Source organism: Triticum dicoccoides, chromosome 5A, assembly GCF_002162155.2.
Source record: "Triticum dicoccoides isolate Atlit2015 ecotype Zavitan chromosome 5A, WEW_v2.0, whole genome shotgun sequence".
In the NCBI taxonomy this organism is placed as follows: domain Eukaryota; kingdom Viridiplantae; phylum Streptophyta; class Magnoliopsida; order Poales; family Poaceae; genus Triticum; species Triticum dicoccoides.
In genome coordinates, this window is record NC_041388.1 from 677,157,339 (window position 1) to 677,166,012 (window position 8,674).

An 8,674-nucleotide genomic window follows, 5' to 3' on the forward strand; every position below is an offset into this window, starting at 1 on the left:
AAATGATTGTAGGGTTGTAGCTCTATAACAAATAGTCAAAAAAGGAGAAAATAAGGTGATGCTAGTGTCCAAGAACTAAACCAAATAAATGACTGATGGACATTAATACTTGGAGATCAAAAGATCTTGAATATGGCAGTGAAATCCACAAGAGAAACCAACCCTCAAAAGAGCATATAAGGCTTGGCACCATGAAGATAAACTTGGGCCCAAAGATCTTAAGCTCCCTTGAATCACATAGATCATCGTAATATGACTACATACAAGATTTATCTCAATAGTTGCATCATCTAGGGGTATGTGAGCTCTTTAATTCAGTGTCACTCCCTCTATTACCATGCATACATCTAAACAAGACAATAAAGGTAAGTACATGTGTGTGAGCAAGATTTCATTTCAATTTTCAATATTGAGTTGAAGCCTTAAATTATAAAACCTAGCTTCATCTAGAGGCTTGGTAAGCATGTCCGCTAACTACCTATCTGTGCTTATCTGACTTATAACAATATCTCCTTTTAAGCACATGATTTCTAAGGAAGTGGTGATGGACATCTATATATGTTTGGTTTAGGAGTGTTGGACGGGATTGTGGGAAATAGCTATGGCACTTTTGTTATCACACAAAAGAGGCACATGATCGACACAAGTATCGAAATCTCGCAAAGTCTACCTCACCCACAACAATTGAGTGCAATGTTTACTTGCGATGATATACTCGTCCTCGGCAATGGAGGTGGAAATAGAGTTTTGTTTCTTGGAATCCCAACTAAGTAAAGATCTCCCTAGTAATTGGCAGGTTCCGGATGTGGAGTTACTATCGACCTTGTCGCACTCATAATCCAAATCCGAATGTCCAACAAGATCAAACGTAGCATCATTAGGATACGACAACCATAGTTTGGGGTATGAACAAGATATCCAAGGATTCTCTTAACAACCACTTCACGGTTGTCCTCGGGAGCGGATTGGATCTTGCACACATGCACACACTTAACATGATATCCGGTCTAGATGCACCAAGGTAAAGCGAGGATCCAATCATAGAACGATATATCTCTTTGATCCACATCTTTACCTCCTACATCCACGTTGAGGTGTCCATTTGCAGGCTTCTTGGCCTTTTGGTGGTATCTATCTTGTATTTTTTGAGAATGTCGGTGGTGTACTTGGTTTGAGAGATGAAGGTTCCTTACTTGAGTTGATTGACCTCAAAACCAAGTAAGAACTTTAACTCTCCCATCATGGGAATCTCTAACTACTTGGTTTGAGAGATGATGCTCTTTTAGGAGTTTGGCTGGAGATGCTCTGTACAAGCGTTTTTTTCTTCTTCTGCGTGTTCACCTTGCATGGAGTACGTCGGGTTTCGTCCCTTCTTTGGTGCGACACTTGCACCCTACTAGACAGGCCTAGTATGCTTGTTTCCCCCCTTTTTTACGTACCTATTTCGCATTTCCTTTGTTTCCCTTTTTAGATTTTCTACTATTTTCCCTTTTGTTTCTTATTTTGATTATTTACTTATTATTCCCGTTCACTTGTTTCTTTTATCCCGGTTTTTTTGGTTCATTGTGTATTTCCAAAACATACATAGTACTTTTCTGAACTCTACATTGTATTTTTACATTTCAGCCCATATTTAAAAAAAATCAGCATGCATTTTAGAAAATGTTCACCATGTATTAAAAAAATATTCATCGCGTTCTAAAAGTCCATCGTGTATATCAAAAGCATCAATTGTGTTTCTAAAAGGTACATCATGTTTTTCTTAAATGTTCATTTTTACTAATTTCGTGGACGTTTTTTACTGTGTAAATACTTTTGAAATTAAATGATCAATTTTGCAAAGGTGTGAACAGTTTCCAAAACTTCTTTTATCATGTATTAAAAAAACTATCATGTGTTCAAAAAATGGTCATAATGTTTTCCGATTTTTTTCCTTTTTACAATTTCATGAACATTTTTCTTGTATAAATACTTGAAATAAAACAAATATATTTAAAGCCTGGAAAATTTTAGAAATGACATGGTTTTTTTTAAATTACATGAACACACTCTTTAATTACAAAAGAAACTCATGAACACTTTTTTACAAAAAAAATTAGAGGAACATTTTAGAAAATCGTAATACAGCATAAATATTTTTCTGGAATACATGAACACTTTTAAGATATGCAAATCTATTTTAAAATTACAACCGATAATTTTGTCTTTCCTTGTTGTAGACTGATCTACGAAAATGTTAGAAAGTATGTAAAATTTAAGATTTAACGAAAACGAAGAAACAAGAAAAATGCCGCGGCAGACTAGGAGGCAGCAGCGTGCTTCATGAGCGGGCACTTGAGCATCCGTCCGTGTAGGAGACGCGACCATTCCTCGCGCTCCAGGCGAGATATACAGACAGACCTTCCGCGGGCTCGAAGCTTTACTTCCCGCCGAGCCGATGCCCGGTGCGCCTATGATCCTGTCGCCTTCTCGGCGGCTCGTCGCCATTCAAAGCAGGATGACGTCCGGCGGCGCCATTCAACGGGAACCAGTCTTTTCAGTGAGAACCAACATCAACATGGACCGCGTCAAAACTCAAAAGATGACCATCACACGTCCAGACTAAACGACGACCAACTATGGATTGGAGTGACTCGTCGGCAACAGGGAGCTATCTAGCTTAGCTCCCTCTCACCCACCCCGCCCGCGACCTCGTCGTCTTCCTCTCCTCTCTCTCCCGTCCGTCCAACTTGGTGGCCTGCCTGCTGCTCTGCTCTTCCGTCCGTGCGTGCGTGCGTGCGTGCTGGGATCGCCATGGAGGTCTCCGGCCCCGTCGTCACGCTCACCCCCGGTCAGGTACGTGGTTCCCCCTCCCCCTCCCCGCAAGCTTAATAGGAGCTGCCTTCTCTGCAGTCTGCACCGCTGTGCTTGTTCTATTGCTGTTCGCCGGGATTCATATTCTCTGTTCACTGCTATGATTACTACTGCTTCAGCTTGATTGTGTTGTGTGTGATCCAAGAAATTGCACTAAAATTTAAATATATGCACACACGATAAGAAAGAGGTTCAGCACTTGATCTGTGATGGTATTAAAAACGGGAAAAGAGTAAACGAAGCAGCTTTCCGGATGTTCTTAGCTGGTCAAAAAGTCAAAACCATGAGAGCAAACAGAGCATCATGCATGCATGCTGAATTCATTGTGCTGGGACTTGGATAGATCGATACATCTTGCTTTCCCTGAAGAGAGAGAGGATAGAGCAAGGTTTAGGGTGAGTTAGCTGTAAGTGCAACTTGTATCCTCGAATCGAAAATTGCGCCGAATTGATTTTTCTTCCTCCTGGTTTTATGCTCTGGTTCGTATTGGCTAATTGGTAGCCTGCAGTCTCATTTTTCCGCTGCTGGCAGTGGCATGGGCTTATTTGCTGGCATGGTGCATGTTTCTCTTGTTGGAAATATGAGCAATTTACCATATGATTTTAGTAACAGAAATAACAGATAAAACATGACTATGATAGTAGAGATGAAACAAGTCATGTAATCTATAGATGAGACAGCAAATGACATGTGCACATATGAACTACTCCCCTCGTTTCAAAATACAAGTCTTTTAAGAGATTCAACTATAGAATACATACGGAGCAAAATGAGTGAACTTATACTCTAAAAGATATCTATATACATCCGAATGTAGTCTCTATAATGGAATCTCTAAAAAGACATATATTTAGGAACGGAGGGAGTAGAAGAGAACATATATAGAACAGAGGTTAGAACCAGAAACGCTAGAGCATGGTCTTTGGAGGTTCTCGACGTCGGCTCGGCTCATTCCGGCAACCTGCGGCGCAGTGTGGGACTAAACTTTAGTTCCACCTCTTGCCTTGCACAAATAGGCTGTGTGGGCCTCTAGGATTTATTAGGAATAAATTGCTATTGGGCTGGCCAAAAATAGACAAAATTTCAGCATCTCTTTCCTGCAGGTGTCCTTTCTGCTTCGTCTTTTCCCGGTCCTCGTCGCATGGATCTACTCCGAGGTCCTGTACTACAAGAAGAAACCTTCGTCGACACACGGGCCCCGGAACAGATATACCAAAGCCAATTTATTACGGTATCATCCATCTCTCTGAATAAACAATACTTGTTATGATACATATTTTACAACGATTATATATAGGTTCTAATTAATAAGAACTAGATGACTCGTTGTGCCAATGGCGCAAAGTCCGGCAGCAAGCCAAGTATTGTAAGAGTGGTGATAGGAAAACTCAGTCACAGATCAAAATAATGAGTACTTACTGCTGGTCACTGTCTCTGTTCATGATTATTGTTTCTCTTGTTCCTGAAACAGTATCTGCTAAATGATGGTGCTATATCCCTTGAGTGGAAGGTGGACGCTGCCAGGTAGGGCATGCCTCTTCCTTGCTTAGCATATTTGTTGTTGCTGGTGAGTACTCGATGTTTGAAACAGAGAAAGTAGTAAAAACACATAATTATAGATAAGGGTGGCATTATGCATATTAATAGATCGATGAGGAACAACAACAGAGGTTATATAGGTAAAAGCACAGGTGGCAGCTGTTCAAAAGCAACAGATAGCATCGTCAAGAAACAGAGGAAGGTTTCATCCTATTATAGAGCTTGATTAGTAGTCCTTAGAACGCTAGGTGATATTTAGATACGACTTTCGTTGTTGTTGATGGTTCATCTAAAGGCAATGCATGATGAGAACCAGGCGCTGCTTTGTGGTGACCTTGAAACGAAAGGCACATATGTCTCCTTCATGGAATTTTCCAAGGCAGCAGAACTCAGACCTGTTGGTTGTTATGGTGGCTCTCTTGTCGGTTCCTATCAGGATGTGGCAATTGGAGTGTAGATCACTGTTTGCAAGCCTGACCTTGAGCGTATCATAATCTGGATCAATGTAATCTTTTAGTTTGCTTTCAGTGTACTGGACCTGGAAATACTGGTGAGAAACAAGGAATTAATTGAATGGATTCGAGAGTGACTTCTCAATCTTACACTGAGAAGGTTTAAATATAGATAGTGAGAACAATTATCAGTAAATAATGGCAGGAAGCAAAACAAGGGTGCAGAACATGCTACATTCCTTCCTATGTGGAGTATAAGATGTAAATTGGTTGTTTCTGTATGTATGGTACTCTAGTGAAGGAGAACAAATATAGGAAGGAAGAAAACATGTATATCAGACTATATGAATATTAGTTTCTAAAGTTACATGTAGCAAGTTGATGAGAATTGTTGTGCTGGTGCTAATAGTAGTGTATACAGTTTTTTCAACATTTCGCAATAAAGTCAATTTGGTGAATCAAAAGCATATTGCGGGTTGTACTTCTGATGATTAGTCAAGTAAGTAGTTTAGTTGTGAGGCATAAGTAAAGATAATTCTTTTTTTCAATGAAGTGGAATGAAGGAGTTTACCATCCGTTGGCCCGGCTTTGCGAATGTTTTGTTGATGGTGCAGACATAGTATTTGATATCTGGTTTTTTGCAGCGGAACATGGCAAACAACTTGTTCACATGGTGCTGATAGAGCTTCACTTCATTACCCCCGTGACAGTACCTTTCAAGCTCTCTGCAGTATTGGATAGCAGGGGGTGGTCCTGAATTTAGTTTCATTTTGGTAAGATCAAAATGAAGCAGCACATGTAAGAAAGCTGAATACTATTTATTGTTAGGAGACTAAGCTTTCATCAAGAGAAAAGTAGAATTGACCTTGAAACCTATGGTAGGAAGAATATAGTAAGCAGGTTAGTTAAGTTGAGCATCATTGATCGGCCTGATATATGTTTTTTTGGTTCTAAGGCAGATAATTGGCGTCGAAGAAGTATAGAAGATCATAAAAACTATTAGTTCATTTTATTTTAAATGGAGAATATCAGAACAGTATAATAAGCATTGTAGCCTAGCATTGGTTCACCGTGAATGATATACTTCGGATGCTCATATTCTTCACCTTGTATAAGTATCGTGAGAAATGTTAGTGCGAGAAATCAGAAATTTGTTTGCTGGCAATAGCAATTGTGGGCGTACAGTTAAATTATGCACTTTAAAAGAGCAGTAAAATGGATTTAACTTGTGTAGTTTGGTTCTTTTATAAATAAACCAGTATGTAATCACTTGAGTATATGTGCATCAACCGTTTGGGGCTATTTAATTCCGCTTTTCCTGGCTAATATCTGTACAAGTACTTTAGATTTGGGGCTGAACAGTGCACCAACTGTTGCATTATATATATCGTGTGATGCATAGCAGGCCTATTAATCAATTTAGGGGCAGAACAGATGACCTATTGATTTAGGCCTATTGCTTTGGGGCTGAACAAATGACCCGTTGCGCTGATGGCGCAAAAGGCGAGGGCAAACCAAGCATTAAAAGCATGCATGTTAGAATATTTAGATACCGATTAGGCCATAAGGAAATAGATATTTAGGTATGAAGTTGATAGGTAGCATTATAAGAAAAGGATGGAGATCAGTTTACGATAGCTTATCTGCATTGCCTTTATCAAGCAAACTACATAGGTAGAGATGCATCATATATACATAGCTTTGATCATTTAGCTCATGGTGAGAAGTGATGAATCTCAGGTAGAGTATTGCCATTGTTGCACGTGCCCCTTTAATACCATGTGCTCGATTTTATTTTAATTTTGCATTTTTCAACAACTCTGTGTTTGAGAAAGTTCATACGGTAAGAACTTAGGCGTACATACAAAAAGATAATGTAGGTTTATATTTTAAAAATATATGTACCTTCAAAATCATAGGTGCTTTTGAAACATATTTTTATATCATGGTCTTTCTTTTATAGTTACTAGTAAGTATGCACATGCAACGCACGTATCATAGAGTTATGAAATAGAGAGAAAATTGGATCGCGGGAAGGGGAGCGGTGGCATAAGTGTCGAGGGAGGAGGATTGATTATTGCGGCGGCCATGCCTATAGGTTCCCTTGGTGTTTCCAGGTTAATTTTAGTGACTCCTTTGATTATGTTGGACTATTGTAGAAAAGATTATTGGAAACTTTTTTTGTGTGTAAAATAGGTAATCAATAATTGGAAAGCATGTCCGTGCTGGATGGAAGAGGTAAAAGAAATTTCCAAGGTAAGACCTGAAGCTTCCTTGAACTAAATGTTGGTTACGCAAGCAGTCGAAGTTAGCATCTAGCGTGTCAGTTATGCACTCTGAAGAATGTAAATCTTTGAACTTGTCTATCAAGTCAAGGATAAATGATCCAACTATCGACATACTTTATAAAATCTGTCAGAACACTATCTATAGTAAATATAGCAAAAACAAGCACATGTAAGCACAATGTCTGAAAATGTCAAACTGTGTACAAGTCAATTTTACACTAAAAGTAGAAATAGATTTTATGCATTGTAAATGACTCTGAAAATATCAAACTGTGTACAAGTCAATTTTACACTAAAAGTAGAAATAGATTTTATGCATTGTAAATGACAGAATCTACCAACAAAGCTTAAAGGCATTGACTGGCAATATATATTTGTGAACCAAACATGACATAAACTGGCAATATAACCTGACGCCAAAGTTTGGAAATAAATATGATGGTACATGACATTAACATTAAAAGTAATGTTAAAGAAATTTCAAGCCATCTGACAAAAATAGAATATCACATTAACCAACAGTCTATCCTGTTTTTCACTCTAATTCAAGGGAAATAAACATGTTTTTTACATGATAGGGAAGACAAATGACACATGCTCCTTTTCAATGGCAAAATAATTTCACTCCTTAAGATAAGTGTTGGAAACATGCACATCTTATTTGACACCTGAACAAGCGATTGGATTGCTTCCAGTATTACAAGGACAAAAGGTCATGAAACATCAGTGTGAATCTCATATCACATCAATTTGGATTTTCCCTTTCATATCTGCATTGTGTAAAGTTGGATCAGATTGTAATATTTATATGTAATTTAGCAAAAGTTCTACCAAGACATTAACTATAGAATCCATATTTATTTCTTAGGTAAACATTGATATTATTTAGGAGTGAAAGACATATGCTAAGTATGGGGCTTTGCTCGTATCATAGTACCACGTACGAACCAGCTGCACCGAGCTTAATTACTATTGTTCCGCTTGCTGCGAAGGGATTCCCATCTTAACTGGATGGAGATTACGTGTGTGGCGTATGAATTCGCTGGCCCGGATCAATCGGGTGGATCCACTACTTAGCGGGAGGTACGTCCAATCTCCCCACAGCGAGCATGCGATTAAATGGAGCTGCGATGGGATCAGGCTTTAATTATTTGCCTGGCGCTGATCAGGAATTTTGTTCCTCGAAAATGGATTTGATCCAGGATGAATTGATGGTCGATCTCTGAACCCCAGTTCCAGACAAGTTTGAATAATTAACAGTACATGTGAAGGCATAGGAGACGTGCTCGTACCTGTCCTGGCCGCGTAGCGCTGCAGGCCCACGTCACTATCATTCCTCGGGACGAGAAGACGACGAACACTCAAACTGGTGAACAAAAAGAAGGAAGTGACGGAAGTCAAGAACGATCAAAATCAAGGTCAGGGTCTGATCGATCCTCTGATCCAAACAAACAGGGAAACGAGCGCTTTGGTTTCCACGTTATTCTCTGCCTACATGCGAACATGGGCCAGACCTTCTTTTTTTTCTTTCTATGTACGCAG

At 39.2% G+C, this 8,674-nt stretch overlaps 1 long non-coding RNA gene across 1 annotated transcript; it reads left to right on the forward strand.

Moving 5' to 3' along the window:
* The first annotated feature begins 2,703 nt into the window (after positions 1 to 2,703).
* On the forward strand, positions 2,704 to 7,157 carry LOC119304058. The gene is made up of 4 exons (XR_005148080.1): positions 2,704 to 2,835; positions 3,957 to 4,084; positions 4,325 to 4,377; positions 5,489 to 7,157. It is a non-coding gene; the product is annotated as an uncharacterized LOC119304058 (long non-coding RNA).
* Positions 7,158 to 8,674: the final 1,517 nt, after the last annotated feature.